Source organism: Lissotriton vulgaris, chromosome 6 (assembly GCF_964263255.1).
Source record: "Lissotriton vulgaris chromosome 6, aLisVul1.2, whole genome shotgun sequence".
Lineage (NCBI taxonomy): Eukaryota > Metazoa > Chordata > Amphibia > Caudata > Salamandridae > Lissotriton > Lissotriton vulgaris.
Window position 1 is genome coordinate 1518440557 of NC_141694.1, and position 20615 is coordinate 1518461171.

A 20615-nucleotide genomic window follows, 5' to 3' on the forward strand; every position below is an offset into this window, starting at 1 on the left:
ACAGGGGGTAGTACAAACGATACATAACACGTGCCTAACCATCCCAATGGAAGCTGATGATAACCCTTTGTTCCACAAATGAAATACGTATTTCGAGATGCTACAAACGAGATGCCATTCGGGCTATCAAAGGTAAGTGTGGTATTGCATTCACTTTTCCCTACCGGAATCGAACCTTTATTTCTTATACACAAATCGGCTTTAGTATCAATGACATTGATAACATGTGAGCTTGATACATTGATAATTCATTGATTGCTGTACACACGCGGGGCAGATATGTTATCGGCCGGTACTCCTCCCATTCAAATCGAGTACCCTCAGCCAGTGGAAACCCATCCTTGTCATGGAAACATATTTTATTCAAATGGAAAAGCACCCCCCCTTCGTTGGCCATCTCAGAGTAAAGAGGAGAGTGTACCAGGCATTGCAAGATCCATTATGTGAGAATGGGAGTGGAATAAGTGGGGTGCCCCCTTTCTTCTGGTGCCCTGGCAACATCCCACACACCCAGCAATTGGAAGTATTAGTCATATTATGCGTGTGATGGAGAATCTGGATAAAACTGTTATTCAGATACGTTTGCCGATGCCGTTCTTCATGGTAGGGTAGGGTAAAGTGAAAATGTTCAGATGGAGCCGGGGTAGTCGGCAGCAAATGTTCACGTACAGGTACCACAAGTTCAACTACCCAGGCTATTACAGCTATCACCACAATAGTCAAGACAAAGAGAATGGCACCTAGTATTCGTTTGTCTCGTGAGGCAGATGACGCCATAGTTCAGAAGAGTTCTTACAAAGTCTCAAATAGTTCAAATTGTTCACAAAGTTTCAAATACACATGTGTGTATACCTAAAAAAAGAAAAATACGGTGCTGAGCTCCGACGTAGCCGTTGTTTTCTTCTCCGGGCCAAGACGGGTGTCGCTACACTGGGCAGAACTGATCCCCCCCCCTTGGAATTCCCGGTCTCCGTTTCACAAACCTGGAGCGGTAACCAACCAGTCATGGAAAAAAAACCAAAAATCTTCTTATCGTGGCCGCAAATTGTAGCGCTCTCGTCCAGCAACAGCGTGGTCCGGGAAGGCTCCCTCTACTTCGGCCGACGTCACAGCTGGGCTCTTTTCTTTCTCCAGAATCTCTTTGTAGTCAGTCAACACAGCAGGATTCACCAGATTAGGAGAGACACGACGGCAGTGTGTCGAGTGCACCCACCGCTTCCTGTTGGTCACTCGTACAGCGGTCCGGGTCGCCAGGAGGACCTGCTCGGGGCCCTTCCACCTCGGCTCCAAACTGCTCGCTCTCTCAAAAGACCGAATCATGACATGGTCACCGGGGCGAAGATCATGGCCCTCTCCAGTAGAGTTGTCAGGGAGCGCTTCTCGAACCTGTTGATGAATAGAAAGCAAATCATTTATTAATCGTGCCAAATAATCGTTCATCATTATACAAGGCACATCATGTATCAATCGCAGCTTGGGCACCCCCCAGATATTCATAGGGCGACCAAACACCACCTCATATAGTGTGAGGCCAGTTCGTGAATGGGGTACTGATCTAAGAGAGAGCAGTGCTAGCGGCAAAGCATCAGGCCACTTCAACGACGTGGATGCCACGATCTTGGCCAATTTGAGTTTTAACGTAGCATTGTACCGCTCAACCAGACCTGCCGACTGAGGGTGGAACACAGCGTGGAACTTCTGCTGAATCCCTAACCCCTTCAGTACATACTCCACAATCTTCCCAACAAAATGAGGCCCATTATCGCTCCACAAAAATTTGCAAACTCCAAAGCGAGGAAAAAATTCCTTAAGCAACACCTTAGCCGTTGTTAGGGCTGTATTGTCTTTCGTGGGGAAGGCCTCAACCCATTTGCTAAAGGCACATACCACCACTAGGACGTACTTCAGGTTGTTGCAGCGCTCGAGTTGGATATAATCCATTTGGAGTACCTCAAATGGTACAGAGGGTGGAACGAACCCTCCTTTCGGAGTATGGGTCCCCTTCCCAGGATTGTGTTGTAAACACACCAGGCAGGTCTGCACTACTCTCTTAGCAGTATTAGCAATCTCAGGATGTTCCCAAACTCGTGTTAACAGTCGAGTGATTGCAAGGGCTCCGACATGTGCCAATCCATGTGTCATCTGAACCATCGCCTGCAAGTAAGCTGCAGGCAATTTCCATTTTCCCATGTCCTTACTTCTCCAACAACCCTCATCATCTAGTACCCCATCTGCTGCCCATGCCACAAGTTCTGATTCAGTGGCTGATTTCTGAATATCCAAAATTTCTGCTCTAGCGTCGCTCCATCGCTCAGCCTGTGATTGTGTCACGTACATGGGGGAGTCAGTCCGAGACATAGCCGTTTGTCTCGCTATACTGTCTGCGAAGGCATTTCCTTGGCCCACTTTATCAGTAATCTTTTTATGGGCGCTACATTTTATTATCGCTACTTTCTTTGGGCAAAGCAACGCGTTTAAGAGATCACGCACCAGTTCTCCATGCATGATATGTACTCCGTGAGAAGTTAAAAACCCACGCTCTCTCCAGAGTAGCCTGAAGTCATGTGCTACTCCGAAGGCGTACCGGCTGTCTGTGTATATGTTCACACATAGGCCAGCACTCAATTCGCAGGCTCTTGTTAAGGCTATCAGCTCTGCTGCCTGAGCCGATTTCTGTGGTATTCGTGCTGTTTCTACCACTGTCTTAAGTGTCGTGATCGCATAGGCTGCGGAAGTCGTACCATCTTGCAGCCTCAAACACGATCCATCAACCCACAGTTCCCCATCCACATCTGAAAGTGGCATATCCTGTAAGTCAACACGACCCTTTGTCTGTTCCTCGGTCAGGAAAACACAGTCATGATGTTTTTCTTCCTGACCCTCCTCGACCGGATAGGGCAATAAAGTGGCAGGGTTCAGGGTAGCGCATCTTTTCAGTGTAATATGTGGCGCCAAAAGTGTAAGCTCATATCCTGTTAGCCGTGCACTCGTAAAATATTGGGTCTTTGTTTGATTCAACAGAGCATCTACTGCATGGGGAACTAGGACCAACAGTTTGTGTGATAACACAATTCCCTCACTTTGTCGTATGGCTACTGCTGTTGCTGCCACTGCTCGAAAACACCCAGGCAACCCTCGTGCTACAGGATCAAGAATGGCAGAAAAATACGCACATGGTCTCTGCTTATCCCCGTGTACTTGCACTAACACTGACGATGCGCACCCATCATTCTCGTGCACGTATAATGTAAAAAGTTTTGTATAATCTGGTGTACCTAACACGGGTGCAGACCAAAGAGCCTGTCTCAATTGTTCGAAAGCATTCTGACATTCATCTGTCCATTCAAGGGGCATCGGTGTAGCTTTGGACAGTAACGCTAACAAAGGTTTTATAATGTGTGAAAACCCCATAATCCACTGTCTACAAAAGGACGTTAATCCTATAAAAGCACGTACATCTCTCTGTGTACGGGGGACTGGTGTGTCTAAAATCGCTTGAATTTGATCAGATGTTAATGCACGCCCCTCCTTAGACAAAAGATGACCGAGGTAGGTCACATGGGTCTACAGTATTGGAGCTTTTTCTTCGAAACCTTATGATTGTTCTGTGCCAGAAAAGAAAGCAACGCAATTGTACTTTCTTCACATTGTGCATAAGAGTCTGCAGCGAGCAGAAGGTCATCCACGTACTGGATGAGGACAACGCCAGTCTGTAACTCAAAGGAATCAAGCTGTCTTTTCAGAGCCTGGCTATATATACTCGGGCTCTCAGTGTAACCTTGGGGAACACGACAAAATCTATACGATTTATTATTTAACGTGAAGCCAAACAGATATCTGCTATCAGGATGGACAGGGATGGAAAAGAACGCATTTTTCAAATCAATTACACTAAAGGTCGTGGCCGTTGGTGGCACCAATGTAAGCAAGGTCGTAATGTCGGACACCACCGGGTATTGGGGAATGACAATTTTGTTAATCTCTCTCAAGTCAATAATAAACCGATAGACTTTGTCGTCAGTATCTCTCTTAAGGATCGGAAGAATCGGACTGTTACAGACATTATAAGGAACCTCTTCCACTACTCCTGCAATGATCAAATCCTGAACAATATGTGTCAAGGCAATTTCACCTTCTCTCGAAATCTTATACTGTGGTACTCGTGGTAGAGAGGCCCCTTCCTTAACAGTAATGTGAATAGGTGGAATACGCATCTCTCCCACATCCGTATCTGAGGTCGCCCATAACGTGTGTGGTAGAGAGGCCAAGGCTGGAATGTCTAATATAGTGCAAAACCTATCTGGGTCAGGATAATTGTCATTCAGGAGAACCCGCACTCCCTCAGGAGCGCACCGTATCGTTGCTCGAAAATATTTAAGCAAGTCAATGCCCAGGATATTATCTGGTGTATGGGGTGATAACAAAAATTGACCAAAACTGAAAAATTTGTCAAGACAAAGTGCAAGGGGTTTTGACAATGGGCTAGGGGAGGGTGTGCCATCGAACCCTACACATGTTATCATTTCGCCAGACAGGGGAGCCCTCGGAACCAAGTGTTTTGACAAAGCGCTACGAGTAGCTCCTGTGTCGACTAGAAATTGATCAGTAGAACCCAGAATACCCGTTGTTACATATGGCCCCTTCTGATCTACCGGCACTTCAATTGATTCCGTACCCCATCCTACGCAGTCCTATGCATGCACATAATCCTGGTGTTCCACATTCTCACCCTGCGATATCTGATATTGGTTTCGTCTATCAAACGTGCTTCGTTCGTCCTGGCCACGGCCCCTTTCCTCAACCCTTCCACGATCACCACCACCACCTCTCGCCCCCGTATAGCTGCCTCTCAACCTACCACCTCCTCGACCACGCTGGCTACGCTGTTCACGAAGTACCGGACAATCGTCAGCCCAATGCCCAAACTCCTTACAATAGGCACATTGATCCTACGCTATATCCGTTCGACCATACGACACATTTCCTCCGCCACGTCTACCTCTATCATACCCTCTACCCTGCGTTCCCCGAACCTGTGCCAACATCACCTTTGTTTTCAATTATTTCGCCTTCTTATCAACACTTTCTTTAGCCTCCAACTCCTGCCGCTCATAATACTGAGCCATAGTTAACAAAGACGCAGGGGTCGCCGTGGCCCAGGAACTTTCACTCGATTTCAATCGCTTTGCAATCTCCGGTAGGAGATTAGCCACATACTTATCTACAAACAAATGCCTACCCGTATCATCTGTTAAAGATTGACCACTATAATCATGAAACGCCTCCTCGAAGCGTGTAAAGAAATCAGAAACCGTCTCATCAGGCTTTTGTTTGCACAAAGCTAACATGGTCCAATCAATCTTTTTAGAAGGAACAAGCGTTTTTAGTTTAGTCAGGATAGCCGCCGGAAGGTCTAAAATCAAATCACATGGCTTACATGCAGGTTCCCTATCTAAATCTGCTTGGTTTATTTCTTTCCATGTCCCCCCCAGTATTGTTTCATCATTGTTTTTACGAATCTGTCTCCACATATCAGGTGGAAGAATTAACCCAAAGAACAGATCTATATCGACAAGAGTCATCACACAAGACGAAATGGCCCCTTCCACCCCTTCATACAATGCCGCCGGATTTTTCCGTAAATCAGGTAAGGAGTTTTTCAATGCCATAACATCTGCTCTATTCCAAGGAGTATACACCCAGTTATATATAAAATATCCCTTCGCATCCTTAGATAATTTATCATCATCTGTACCTTGCCCTTTAGGAGGGACATACAAAGGTGCGGCTTCACGCATAGGCATAACATGCAACGCAGAACTCTTATCTGAACCCCGGAGAGAACACTCCTTAGTCTGCACGTTAGACTCCGACCCGGACTCCTTTTATCTCCTTCTCCGCTCCTCCCGCAATCTGGTGGTCTCATCTCGCAGCTGGACCAGTTGCTTGAAAAGGTCATCAACATCTGTAAGAGCAAATAAACCTTTATCCAGATTCTCATGATGAACTGACACAGCTTTAGATTCTAACGTATCTGAAAGTTGACGATACGCGGTAACAACTTCATCCGCCAGAGTAGACAGAAAATACAACAATTCCTGATCCGTCCAAGTACCCCTTTCCCCAATCACCTCAGACTGAGAAACACAGTTCTTATTCACTTTACGAGCCCAACTACGTAAATGTGCGGACCTCTCCGCCGTAAACCTGAGAGCAGATACACCCTTCTTTTCCAGCTTATCCTGTCCATCATCTTCCGAATCTGCGTCTGGAGCCGTAGGCGAAACATACGGAGGCGGTGACCGATCTAGTAATGAAAAATCATCAATTTCATTATTAAGGACAGGATAAAGCGGTCGACGGATAGGAAATTGACCAGTCGTTTGCAATTGGCGTTCCCGTTCCTCCCTCTCTTTCTTCTCCTGAGCCTCCTTTTCCTCAAGCTGTAAAGCCTTATCCCGAGCAGCCTTGCGCTGCTCTTTGTCCGCCAAGGCAACTTCACGCTTCATTCGTTCACGCACCGCTTTCTCCCACATTCGCACACAATCAAACATATTTTGTCTAGACCTGCGTTGAAACAAACATTGTTCCACAAACTGCACTTTACGTAAATCGAACGACCCATGTAGAGGCCATTGCAATTCAGGATCAGATTTAGTATATTTATGCCATAATTTGCTGTACATTATAGGGGGAAGGCCAAATTTGATGTACATATCCCTGTTCGGTGTACCTTCTGGGGGAGCCGGCTGTGCTTCTGCTAACCTAATTGTGGTACCATTTCCAAAACAGCACATCCCTCGGAGTGTGCTTAAAACAGGCATGTTCAAAAAGTATCACGAAAGCGTGACACCGTATAAAATGGCACTTACAGTACTTCACACAAATGTGCCGCTCAGAGGAAAAAACGAAGTTAGAGAAACATCTCTACATGCCTGCCTATGTGAAGTGCACTACACATATAGATTCAAAGTTCACAAATTCACAAACGTTAGCTAACTCAAATCAAAATCATAGGTCATAGGACTCCGGCAAGCGTCCGAAGACTACCTTACCGATCACAAATCATAGAACTTCAGTAAGCGTCCGAAGACTACCTTACCGAACACAAATCATAGAACTTCAGCAAGCGTCCGAAGACTACCTTACCGAACACAAATCTTACCCAAAATCTCAAATGTCCAGATTCCAACTGCCAAGGTCTTGTGATCAAATCAGCCAAACGGCACTTTCCCAGCAACGCAGACGATCGAAAACTCAGTCGGAGACCGGCGCCACCTGGAAGGTCAGATCAGAAGGAAAGGAAGAAACACCGTGGGTGCCAAGACTCGGGTCACTTAATGGCAGCGCGCGTCCATGGCGAGTTTCCAAGCCTTCGTCACGACCTCTCCTTCGGGCATCCGAGTCGCCGATGAGTCCCTTTGTGGTCGCCAATTTGAAGTAATCAGGGTTCCCAAGGCCTACATGCTCCGTAGATAACCCACTTACACTCAAGAACTGTTGGCACGGAAACTGTAAAAGTCAAAGAACAAGTTTATTAAGACCCCATGGGGTGGTGGTACACTCATACAGCACCCTTCGGTAATGCAAGAGGTATCACACCGAACATCGGTGTGACCCCGTCTTTTATACAGTTTTCAGGTAATAAAGATAGGCGGCACAAAGTTACAGCACATTATGCACATATATGGTCATGTTTTGGAACACAGCCAGCTCATTGGAGGGTTTACAACTCCACTGGTCAGTTTGGCGGCACATTCCTGAGGGGTGACTGGTCAGTGGGGACTGCGCATGTACGAGCTTGACCAGTACTAAAAATAGCCTGTTGCTGGGCAGACTGAAGTGGTCAGTGGTACGGACAACGGACTAAAGGGCACGCTAGCCACGAGGCCGCTCATGATCTAAGATGGCCGCCGTAACATTCAAAATGGCGTTTTCATGTATTGTCAACTTAGGCAGAGAAACGTGTAGTTTCAGCTAATCGCTAACGCGGTCATATCAAATACGACACCCTAACGTGTACCCCAACAGCTCCATGTACGAGTTTAAAGTACATGTAATTTCCCTCCACAACCAAATCTGAAGACGCAAATACATTTGCGTCCAACTTTCACATGTCCTCTATCAGATTCACCATGAATGGATCAATAATTCAGTTCCTAAGTATGCCGTGCCACCGTCTTTACATGGTGCACTTTCATGTTTTTCCTGGCTCTGCCGAGCTAGGCCCTGATTTCTGCCTTCGAGCCACTTCTGTCTCTGCCTCTGAAAGCTGCAGCATGGAGATGCATCCCTGACCTCTGCCTTACTTCCTGCCAAGCGAAGCGGTGCCTGGCTCGGCCTGGCCTGCCTGCCAAAACAGTATTTTTGCCTTCAAGTTATCTGTTCAGCCTCCTCCAAAACGCATTCCTGTCTAGTGATTTAGGTAAACATATCCCCTGCTGCAGAGCAAAGAGCAAGTCTTCCTGTCTCCGTGCAAGTAATTTACAGTTCCCGTTGCCATAGTAGGCCCATGGCCCCGCACGTAGACACGTAGACACCTATGCACGCACTAGCATTCAGTGTAGTATAGCCTCTGCCCGAGAGACCTTTTACTCCAGATAAAACATCCTCCAAACATAAGATACCCGATATGTTATAGGTCCAGGTCGTACTGACATCCCAGACTTCTGTCTCCTTTACTAGTGTCAAAGTTCTCCCCAGTTACACGTCTATGTCACGTCATGCTAGTTGCGCACGCATCCGCACTTCCTGCTGACTTTGCAGAATCCTCTACGCACCCACCCACATATGACACTTTTCTATGACGTTTCAAGTACACGCCTCTGTGCACGCCCTTGTACACGCCTTTTTGCTACGCACATGTGTTCTTATCATATACATTTCACTTGTCACGCCTACTGTATCCATTGCCATTGTGTCATTTTACTATATATGTCATGTACTGTTAATAAATCGTTGACATCTCTCTGCCATCATTGCATACCCCCGAACCCTTGTATTGATGGAATTGATTTCCATGGCTTGAGCCATCCTGATTAAAGCCTGTATGACTCAGACATCACGGACTCTGCCTCTCATTTGATTGAGCTATTCTTTTACCTGTCTGTAATTATATGGAAAAAAAGTATACAGTAAATTATATTTACCACAAAGTGTGACTACTCATGCTGCACCTGAGTTTCTGATTCACATTTAGAGAGAAGGAGTAGTGGAGAGGGAACACTGTAGTGGATGAAAGAATGCAGGACACAGGAGACATGCCCAGCCTGGTCACCCCCCAGCAGCAGCAGGCTGACAACCAGAGGAAGAGGAAACAAACATTCTCAGAAGCAGAGCTGGAAGTTCTCATCCAAGAAATGGTCACAAGCCATGAGCTGCTGTTTGATAAAAAATTACTGAGGGTGCCTGAGACACGGAAGAGGCGCATGTGGGCAGACATACAACAAAAGGTGAATGCTGTTGGGGTAACACACAGGAGTGTGGAAGACTTAAGGAAGCGCTCGCTGGTACGACATGCACCAGCGCTCCAAGGAGAAGGTGGCTTCCAGGTTGGAGCAAGCCAGGAAGACTGGTGGAGGGACCTCCACTGCCACTGACTCAACACCTATGGAGGAACTGGTGGAGAGAACCCTACTTCCTGAAAGCGTCATGGGCGTCGCCGACCTGGATAGCACTGATACCCCGTGACCAGGACAAGGTAAGAGGCATGCCATGCCTGACCCCCCCCCCCAAAAAAATACCCCCACACACCCAGCAGCGACCCAGGGGCAGGACAAAACTAGAAGGCCAGTGCAGGTACACAAGCACACACTGCAATGCATTATGGGAGATGTAGTCACATGCACATTACAATGGTGCATTTACACCCAGCCAATCCCCAAATGCATGTGCATATCATTAAAGGAAAAAACAAGATACATGTAATCCCAACAAGTGATATTTAATAATTGTCAAGTGCAAGTCAGAACAGAAATTAAATATGTGCCTTGACGTCCACAGCATCAACTGCAAATCAGGCAACAGGCAGTGGGAGACAGGGCAATTACCCTACCAGACCAGCGGCTGCGCAGGAGGATGAAAGTGAGGACGAGGCTGGCCCAGTGAACCCCCCCTAAGCACCGCAGGAGGAATGTTGTCCAACCACTATCCCCTTTGGAGGACGAGGGCCAGGACACTGATGGCAATGGCAAAACTGATACCACACAGCCAGAACCACAACAGCGCCCCCGTGCAGATCCAATGCCAGAAGTCCCAACCAGGCGCAGGTCCCGTGCTTCCAGCAGTGCAGCTGATCTAGGGGATGGGTCAGTGTTTGCCGGTCTTGAGATGAACATGTTGCAGGTACAGCGCCTGTAAGCAAAAAATATAAAGTCACTCCAAAGGGAAGTCAGGGCAGGCTTCAGGTGCATGACATGTGCCATGGAGGCACTCTGTGCCAAACTCAGGGCTGACCGTGCAGCCAGGCATAGGGAGATGCAGCGCCTGGACTTGTACACACGGGCGGTGAACTGCCTGTCCTCTACCACCAGTGGTTTAGCTAGGCGCATCATTTGCATGCAGCGCGAGGTGGCGCACAACAGCCAGGAAGTGGCAAGGGCCCTGCTCCAAATCACTATGGCTGTGAATGAGCTGTGTGAAATCCACACTACTGGGCCAGGAGTCCTGACTCCCACTGATGAGGATACCCTATAAGGAAGGAGCAGCGCCACCCCCCACCCACCATGTATAGGGCCTGTAGTGGCCGTAACAGTAGGGCTAGTGGCCCAAGTGAGGGAGGCACTGTGCATCCCCAAACAGGGGCTTCCTCCCGACAGCGCCACTTGTGAGGAGATATACATGGGACCACAGGATGGGTGCAGCTACCCACTGCACATGGACACTTGCCCCTGATGGGAAACTTGCACTGTGCATGAACATGTGCTGGACATTTTGATGGGCATTGTGTGTCAATCAGCCTGTGTGAAGTTAACAATCCTGATGTTAAGGAATAAAAACACAGTCTGACAATTGACATACAGCATGGTGTCATTTTCTCTTACCTAAAAATAGTTGCACGTGATCTCATCCCGCCTCTGGCGCCCAGCAGCTGCACCAACAACATTGGCTGGCATGCGTCCTGGAGCTGGCCCCTCCACATCTGATGTGTCATATTCACTGACCTCCACCGGTGTGCCTTTCCTGGTGGCGATTTTGTGCAGCATGGCACATGCTACTACTATCTTGCAACAGGTCTGTGGGTTGTATTGCAGTGCCCCTCCGCTCTTGTGTATGCACCTGAATCTGCTTTTGAGTATCCCAGATGTCCTCTCAATGGTGGCTCTTGTTGCAATGTGGGGGCTGTTGTACCGACACTCCGCTGCATTGGCTGGATTGAGGTAGGGTGTCAGTATGAAGTGATGGACCGCATACGCACTGTCACCTGTGGGGAGGGAGGTATATGGTTAAGCACTATCCTGCATATGCTATCCTTAACAAGTGTGGCCTCTGTTCAAAAGCATTTACCTAGTAGATAGCCCTCGCCAAACTCCCCACTTGTGAGTCCACAGTGTATCCCACTGTGGCGGAAGATAAAAGAGTTGTGCGTGCTGCCAGGGTATTTGGCAACAATGTCTGTGAAGATGTGTTTGGCATCACACACCACCTATATGTTCGGGGAATGGTAGGATTTGCAATTTCTGAACACTTACTTATTCTGGGAGGAGGGATATTGCAACGTGTGTCCCATCTATACATCCAAAGACGTGGGGAAATTGGGCTATTTGATAAAAGTCCTGTTTGGTCTGGTCTAGTGCCTGTGGGGTGCTTGGGAAGGGAATATGGTGATGCAGCCTCTGTACCATGGCATCAAGGAACGCATGGAAAAAGCGCGAAAGTGCACTCTGTGACACCCCTCCTACAGAGGAATCACCCCCTGGAAACTACCAGATGCCAAGAGGTGGAGTGAGCACAGGACCTGGATGTGGGTGGGGATGGAGTGTGTCCTGTGTGTGGGATGTTCAAGGAAGGGTTTAAGTTCATCAATTAAATCAATAGAAAGGATACTCTCTTCATCCAGCCTGTAGTGTGTGTGAATGTCCTCTTCAGTGCTCTGGAAGATGGTAATGCGCTCACAGAATATCCTCTCCTGGCGTGTCCTCCTCTGTGCAGCAGCTCTGAGTCACAGCCGCCTGGCTATCACGTAAAGCCCAGCCATTGTGGAGAAGTCTGTGGCATTGTGGGACTCCTTATATAGTTTGCACCTGGTTACCACCTGCTCCCACTTGGTGTTAATTGCGATTCTCTAAAATGCGAATTTCGTGAAATCGCTAATTGCGATTTTTTCATACATTCCATAGCGATTCCTTATTTTGCGATTGCCCAATTTTCAAATTTCGCTAACTGAGGTAATCGCAAAATAAGGAATTGCTAGGGAAATCGCAGAATTCAGGCTCTCGCAACGTAAGGAATCGCTATGGAATGTATGAAAAAATCGCAATTAGCGATTTCACGAAAGTCGCATTTTAGAGAATTGCAATTAATCGCAAACGCGTTTCTTTGTGATTTGCAGCGTTTGCGACTAAAAATGGGCTTGATACATATGGCCCTAAGTCCAGAGTGTGCATCAAATCAATAGAAAATGGGGCAGCTTAGAAAAGAGACTCAGAAAAAAGTCTAGCTCACCTCCAAAATTAAGGGCTTTTTATAATGGTTTTCACCATCGAAAGCAATAGATATCACACAATCAGTTGGGGTGGCAAATGTAACAATAAAACATCAAATTATTACACAGCATTATAAAATATCATATAATACCACCATCCGAGCAAAATCACCCTAAATGAATATTAATATGGCCCTCCTTACCTATTGTCATTGGAGGCGTCAGAACAAATCTGGCTAAATGAAAAGACTCATAGTTTATCACTTACAGTGAACAAGTAGGAAGAGCCATGAAAAATATCTAAAGGCTTTCTCTGGAGTTCTTCGAGAGCAACATGTCATTACAAAACAAACATTTTGCTGTGTGTGGTGTCAATGAGAAATATAAGCAAACGAATATTATGAAGCAACATCCACAAAAATACAAAATGGAGTTGAGGCGCAGTTTGTAATCAGCAAATTAACAAGCTGAAAGCGGCGATACTTCCAGCGCCCTATTAACAAGGGCATTGCAACGCCTGCCTCAAGCCCACTTTGCATGTCAGCGAAAAACATCGCTAATGACATGCAAAGTGGGCGTTCCCACGTCCAACCACATGTAAAATGTGGTTGGAGGTCGGAACACCCTATCACCAAGGTAGGCGTTGGGAGGAAAAGACCTGCGATAAACTTGTTTATCGCAGGTCTCTCAACGCCTGCTCTGACCAGGCGTTAGGCATTGTTAACATGGGGGTGTGGATCATAAAGCTTAATCCAGCCCCCCATATTTGCAAGGCACACATTAGCGTGTGATAACAACACTTGTTTTCACGCGCTAATGTTCACTATCACCGGCTATCGCAGGATTTACTATCACCTACGTGTTGCGCGTTGATAATATCGCGCTAACACAGCGAGAAAATCCGGCGATAGCCGGCGATAGTGAAATGTGCGATGTGTGTCTTTTAACGCACATCTTGTTAATATGCCCTTCAGTTCTGTACATCACAAAAGGTTTGCTTGATTTTCAAAAGTTTCATGTTAATATGCAAATATGATTTAAATCTGAAAGAAAGCTACATCAATTGTTTGACCTTGATGCGTCTCGAAAATATGAAATTGTCCCTGCATGGCTCTCTGACTAACATATTATAATCTTCCTGAAGAAAGACCTTGCTTATCTTCTGCCATGTTTTTTTTAGGAAATGGGAAATCTGTATTGGTTTTTAGGGTTGGCCTATCTAAATCTCATCAGAAAGGCTCCCAGGCATCACTAAAGACACGTGGAGCAAGAATGTAGGTTCTGTCTGCTCCCGACACCCTCTCATTGAGCTCACCAAGAAAAAGATAGAGATGATTGATGGCCTTTTAATTCCAGAAAAATATGTGCTAACCCGATCACAGATGACAACTTCAGAGATGGTACCTATCCAGGGGAGAGTACAGCAGTGAGAAATTACGCTGGGGTTTGAAACGCAGCTCCATATCGATCGCCTCCAGATTTTGCCTGGTTATTAACTGGATAGCAGGGATCCCTCTGCAGGTCAGTACAAGTTTGTCGCCATCTGCCTGCAATGTGATCACATTGTGGTCCATGGAACCCAGTTCACCTTGCTCATTTTTCTACTTTGTTGTCGAATTGAGTAAGAAATGTTGAGATTCAAGGTGACAGAGTAGCATGGGAAGGACATTACAGTGTGATGGCTTTGTCCATATAGCCTGATGAAATTATTCTAGTTGTTGAACAATGCTGATATAGTAGTTAAAATTCCATTTCAGACTTCTGTAGGTAATGATTATAAAATGGGGTTTTGTCTCTACTTATGGGAAATCGCTTTGATAATGCCAAATTTAAAACAAACATTGGCAATGCTGGTAGGTCTGGCTTTGGAGAAATGTTGCCTGGTAATGTGAAGCATTACAAATAAATAGCATGGGAATGGATATGTATTCGTGTGGAAGTAAAGAAGTGTAGAATAATATTGGTGTAGGCTACAGGGTAAGGTGACCTAAACATCCATGCATGGTAATGACTGCCCTCATCCCACCTGTGCTCCTGCCAGAGAAAAACACCATAAATTACCTAGTTAAAGGTGACACTTTAATAGCATTACAATGTTATGTGTGTGCCCCTGAAAGTTGTATAAATAAAATGATCAAAGCTCTGTTGAGCGCGATCGGTTTTTTGGGAAGCAAACAACTTCTGTCCAGTTAAAACTCCTTGGTCCCAACATGTGGGTGAAGTCAAAGACCCTCTCTAGTGATGCTCGTATAATTATCTGGCAACAGCTGCACAGTCAAGCAAGACCATAAAAAAGGGACCTTGAGTTTTCTCCATTAGCCCTATACACTTGTCTCTAGTAGATGTGTTATTCTATATGTTATGTAACAGTTTTTTAGTGGAAAGGTTTCAGAAGTAAGAAAGTGAAAAATAGAATCTAAATTTCATGTTGGATTTACAGATAGTGAATGGTCCAACATAGGCTATAAAAGATAAGATAACGGTGTGATTTCTTTTCTTTGTTTCAATCTTTACAATAGTTTAGAATCTTTCTGACTTCTCGCAAAATATGGTTTTAGTTTATAAGAATCTTTATCCTTACCAAACATATAATACGGTGGCGTATCACGTGTCTGATGCAGAGCTAATTGAAGATATCTGAACATCCCTCTTCCATGTGTGCATCCCTGTAGTTGGAACTTGTAATATCTTACTAGGATTTAAGTAAGTAAATGTGGTATTTTACCTGTAATGCTCAGTTTGTGGATTCAAATTCAGAATTACATGATACAGCAGGAAAAAATCACTGATCAAATATACTCTTTGGGAATTATGATCTAAATGTACTTCTTCCTCAGAAATGTTATGCTAGAACTGTCTACCACTCTGAAGGATGACTTGGTGATTTTCCAAGGGAGGAGTGTAAATCTACTACAAAATGCATTATTTTTTATCGTTTTTCGGAGCCATTCTTTCTTAAGCGGAGAAAATCAGTACTGGACATGCTTTATGTTCTCTTTTGATTATAATGTTTTCCAAATGTTCATGTGTCTATAGTGATTGATTACAATAGTTTACTTTGATATTAGATAATTTACCAAATAATTTCTATTTGCAATGGTATGTAAATGGATATTGCTAATTTATATTCAATCTCTTTCAACATTCTATGGATTGTTACAAGATTGCCAGAAATATTAACTGCTTTTTGAATTGACTATATTAGTTATCACTGATCTGATTAATTTAAGGTGATGTATAATTTCCCTGCCAAATATCATTACTTCTTTGTGTTCCCTCCCTGGTAACAAAAAGAGAGAACTGAACAGTTCACTAATTGGTGCATAATAGAACAAGCATGCTATCATTGACTCCCACTGCAAGGAATTTCATACAGACGGACGTAAACCTATTCCAGGTGTCATATAGCTACTTCTTTTCTATATACTGTGTTAAGTTAGCATGAGCTTATTAAATGTTTAAACGCCATTTTTCCTTTTGCTTCGTTTTGCGCATGACACATAATTGTTATTCTAGCTTTCAACCCAGAAGAGCATCGTGATTTACTTGAGAAATAATATGTTATTGCTCCGATATCAGCTTTGCTTGGTACACTGTCTGCACAGTGAGTGCTGAACTCTCCAAGGATAACTCGACACAGTGTTTTTGTATTTGAATTTGAATTTTGAGCTATTTGTAAAGCGCACATTCACTTGGCAGTTTCTTGGCGCTATAGGATTTCAAACTGTGGGGGAAGGAGAGAGCTATGGGCTGAAAGCTTGCTGAAACAAAAAGGTCTTGAGGTCTTTCCGAAACTCCGTATAAGAGGGTGAAGATCTGAGGGAGGGGGGAAGAGAGTTCCAGAAGGTGGGGGCCAGCACCGAAAATTTCTGACCACCGGATCGTTTCTTCTTGAACCGGGGGATAACTAACAGGGATTTGGAGGAGGAGCGTAAATCTCTGGCGGGACTGTAATTGATAATGGCAGAATTTATAAACGCGGGGGCGGTGCCTGCCCGAGCTTGAAAGGTGAAGCAGCCAAGTTTAAAGAGGGCTCTTTGCTTGATTGGGAGCCAATGAAGGGCCATAAGAAAAGGGAGGAGTGATGAAATTTTGGTAGGCCGTATACCAGGCGAGCTGCCTGGTTTTGCACCAACTGAAGGCGTTGAAGTGCATAGGCAGGGGCGCCGTTGTAAATGATGTTTCCGTAATCGATCTTAGATAAGATCATGGCTATAACAATCAGTTTAAGTGCAGAGAGGGAGAAAAACCGGGACACTTTCCTAATGGTGCGTAAAGTAAAAAAACAGGAGGAGACAACAGAACTTATATGGGTGTGAAGTGTCAGGTGGTGATTAAGCATGATCCCAAGGGTCTTGACAGAGTGGGAAGGAGAGGGGGGGGACCAAAAGAGGTGGGCCAAAAGGAAGGTGTCCAGGGGTTGCCGCAGCCCCCAGTCAGGATCAGCTATGTCTTATCCGGGTTGAGTTTAAGGTGGTTTGCATTCATCCAATCCCGGATAAACAGTAGGACTGACTGGAAGCTGGAGGCACCTGGTGGAGAAGAGGAAGAATTAAATATAAGTTGGAGGTCATCAGCATAATTGTAGACTGTGACCTCCATCTGTTGGAGTGCAAAAATAAGAGGAAAAATGTAAAGGTTAAATAAAAGGGGGGCGAGAGAAGAGCCCTGGGGAACCCCGCATCTCACCCTGCTAGGTGAGGCAGAGAATTCGGCCAGATGAACCGCTTGTGTGCGCCCCTCCAGGAAGGATCCTATCCAGGCGAGAGCTTGTCCCCCTATGCCTGCCGCCTTGACACGGGACAGAAGAATGGAATGGTCCACCGTGTCAAAGGCGGCGGATAGGTCCAAGAGGACCAGAGCCTGAGGGGAGTTGGTGTCAAGTCCTTTCCTAAGTTGGTCCATAACTGAGATGACCACCTTTTCTGTGGAATGTCGGGGGCGAAAGCCAGCCTGGCAGGGTGCAAGATAATTGCTGCTCTCAATAAAGGATCTGAGCACCTGGGTGGCATGAGACTCTGCTACTTTTCCTAAATAGGGGAGGAGGGATATAGAACGGTAGTTTGCAGGGGAAGAGGGATCGGCGCCGGGTTTTTTTAATATAGGAAAAATTATAGCGGTCTTCAGGGAGACCGGAACGGTACCTGAAGTGAAACAGTTGTTCAAAAGGACAAGGGCGGGGGATGGACACGCCGAAAAAAGCCGACTGAGGATGCGTGCCGGGGCAATGTCGGCTGGGGAGCCCGACTTGACACGGCTGAGTAGAGCGGGCAAAGATTTTCTGGTAAGTGGAGGGATAATAGTGAGAGAGCAGTGATTTTCAGGGGGTTGGGGAGGAGTGAAAGAGAGAGGGGGGAGGGATGTTGGCTTTGATGAGAGTTATCTTATCAATGAAAAATTCATTGAGCGAGTCGCATAAGGCCTGGGAGGGGGGATCTTGGGTAGGGTTCTATCCGACGATGCCAGCTCGTGGACAGTGGAAAATATCTCACGAGATTGGCATTCTGCCGCTAAAATGCGTCCAGAGAAATACTTGAATTTAGCTGTCAAAATGGCGACTTTATATTCGTTAAGCACAGCAACAAAATGTTGTCGGCGAGCGGGGGAATAAGCTTGTCTCCAGGCTCGTTCAGCCTGCCTTACCTCTAATTTCTTAGTTTTAAGAGCAGGGCTGAACCATTTATTGGCATTATGAGAGCGATTGATAGCCGTTTGCTTCAGAGGGGCCACAGAGTCACAGGCGCTGGTGAGCCACCGATTAAGTGTGGCGGCCTGGGAATGAGGGTCCGAGCCCAGGAGGTCAGGACAGGAGACAGCTAATGAATTGCAGAGGGAGGGAATATCGACTTTATTCCAGTTCCTAGTCAAGATGTTTTTGGGAACAGGAAGAGATGTTTTTTGGCTCAGGTCCATAGTAAAAGCAAGCAAGGAGTGATCCGACCAAGAACAAGGCGAGATGGAAGGGATGGACATTGGGATGTTAAGTGTCCAGATCTGATCTAGAGTGTGGCCGCGGATGTGAGTGGGGCCTTGAGCATGTTAGGTGAAATTGAGGCTAAGGAGTGATTGAGTAAAATCTTTAGAGGTAGAGTCCTCGGCAGGGTCAGTAGGCCAGTAGTTAAAATCGCTCAGAACCAAAACGGAAGCGTTATTAATCACCAAGGTGGCCAGTAAATTCTGAAAGGCAAGGAGAAAATCAGGGGACGACTGAGGGGGTCGGTAAGTTAATACGCAAGTAATCTGGGTCGTTAGGAAGGTAGAGCGAACTACAAGACAATCGGCTGCTGGGAGTGTGGGCGAGGCCAACGTCTGAAAATTAAACTCCTTGCGGGCAATCAGAGCTACTCCACCCCCTGCTTTGCTCTCAGGTCGATCGGCGCGGAGCATGGAGTAATCAGGTGGGAGGGAGGCAAGGATGTTGGGCAAGGAGTCGGGCCTGTACCAGGTTTCTGTTAAAAACAGAAGGTCTGGGGAGTTAGCATCCAGAAGGTCATAGATTTCAGTCTGGTGTTTGACGGCCGATCTCGTGTTAAGGAGGAGGGCGGTGGTAGTAATAGGGGCAGGGGGGAGGGTTTGTGTGATGGGTATAGATGCGGCAATGCCAAGCTTGTGGGCATAGGACAAGGTGGCCTGATTCAGTTGCCAATTGGCTTTTAAAGAGTGCAATCGGTCAGAGGTGTATATGAAGGATTGCGCAGAGTATTGTGTCCCGTGGCCCGGTCTGGCGCGGACGGGCGCAGACGGGCTTGCCTTAGGTGCGGCCGCTGCGTTCGTCCGCTGCGCGTACGAAAATTACACATTTTATAGAGGATAGGAAGTTACGGTAGGGGGTGTGGCCTCTCGAGCGAGGGGCGTGGCCTATGTGGGCGTCGGTGATGGGGGCAATGGCCAGGTCCCGCGGCAGGGATAAGCTCCGCTGCGCGGTAAAGTTATGAGCGTGAATGCACCCTGATCAAGTGAGGGATAAGCAGTTAAAAGCAGCAAAATGGTAGGTGACACTCAAAATATTAAAACAACAGACAGTCCTACTCCCGGCTTCCGCCTCAGGAAGAAATTTCTATTGTCTGGCGCTTGTATTCAGCGTCAGATATAGTTGCGGTAGGGGGCGTGGCCTCTCGTGCGAGGGGCGTGGCCTATGTTGTGAGGTCTGATCTTCGCACCTTCCTAGACATAACACACAAGCTGCTGCCAAAATCTGGCTCTAAGCGGGTTTTATATTGCTTTGCTGAAAACACATGTAACACACTTGATGGTGCTTTGCATGCAGAGAGCTGGTGGAAGATGATGTGATCCTCTGCCACTGAGATTTTGAGGTATGGGCCCGCCCTGCTAAAACCCAAATGAGACCTTCATAGATATAAATATACTATGCTAAATAGGGAGGGTGATAAATAGGTGTTGTTAATTCCTATTCATTTCAGCATCTTAGTATGCTGTCACCGTTCGCCTTTTATGGACTAGTAACTATGCTGATAACTTTGTTGCTTATAATATGTTTGCTAGTATTATATAAGATACTGCGTTTGAGAACCCTGCATTAGTAAATAAATGTTTCAAATATGCACATGTCCTCATTTACTCCACGTTCTGGTTTGAAATGATTATATAGCGAAAGAGTGTTCATGTGTTCCATGATACCTGAGGTAATCTAAGTTCATGTTCTGGTTTGTCTAAACATTGGCAGTTTGTTATGACCAATGAGACACTGTAGCTAGCTCGGTAAGGGGATTTTGGGTACTGAGGTGAGTTTTGGGCCATCCTAATTCACTGAGGTTCCGAATCTCTATGCACAGTTCTGTAGGAGAACGGAATTCCCGCTACACAGGTTAAATAAGGCATATCTCCACCGGGTATTATGCAATCTTTCTCTTGTATCGCTTACATAATAATGATGTTTGCCTCCCATTCCATTATTAAGTCATTATGTGTGCATGCTTCAATGAGTTAACTATGCTCCATTCAATTTCTTTAT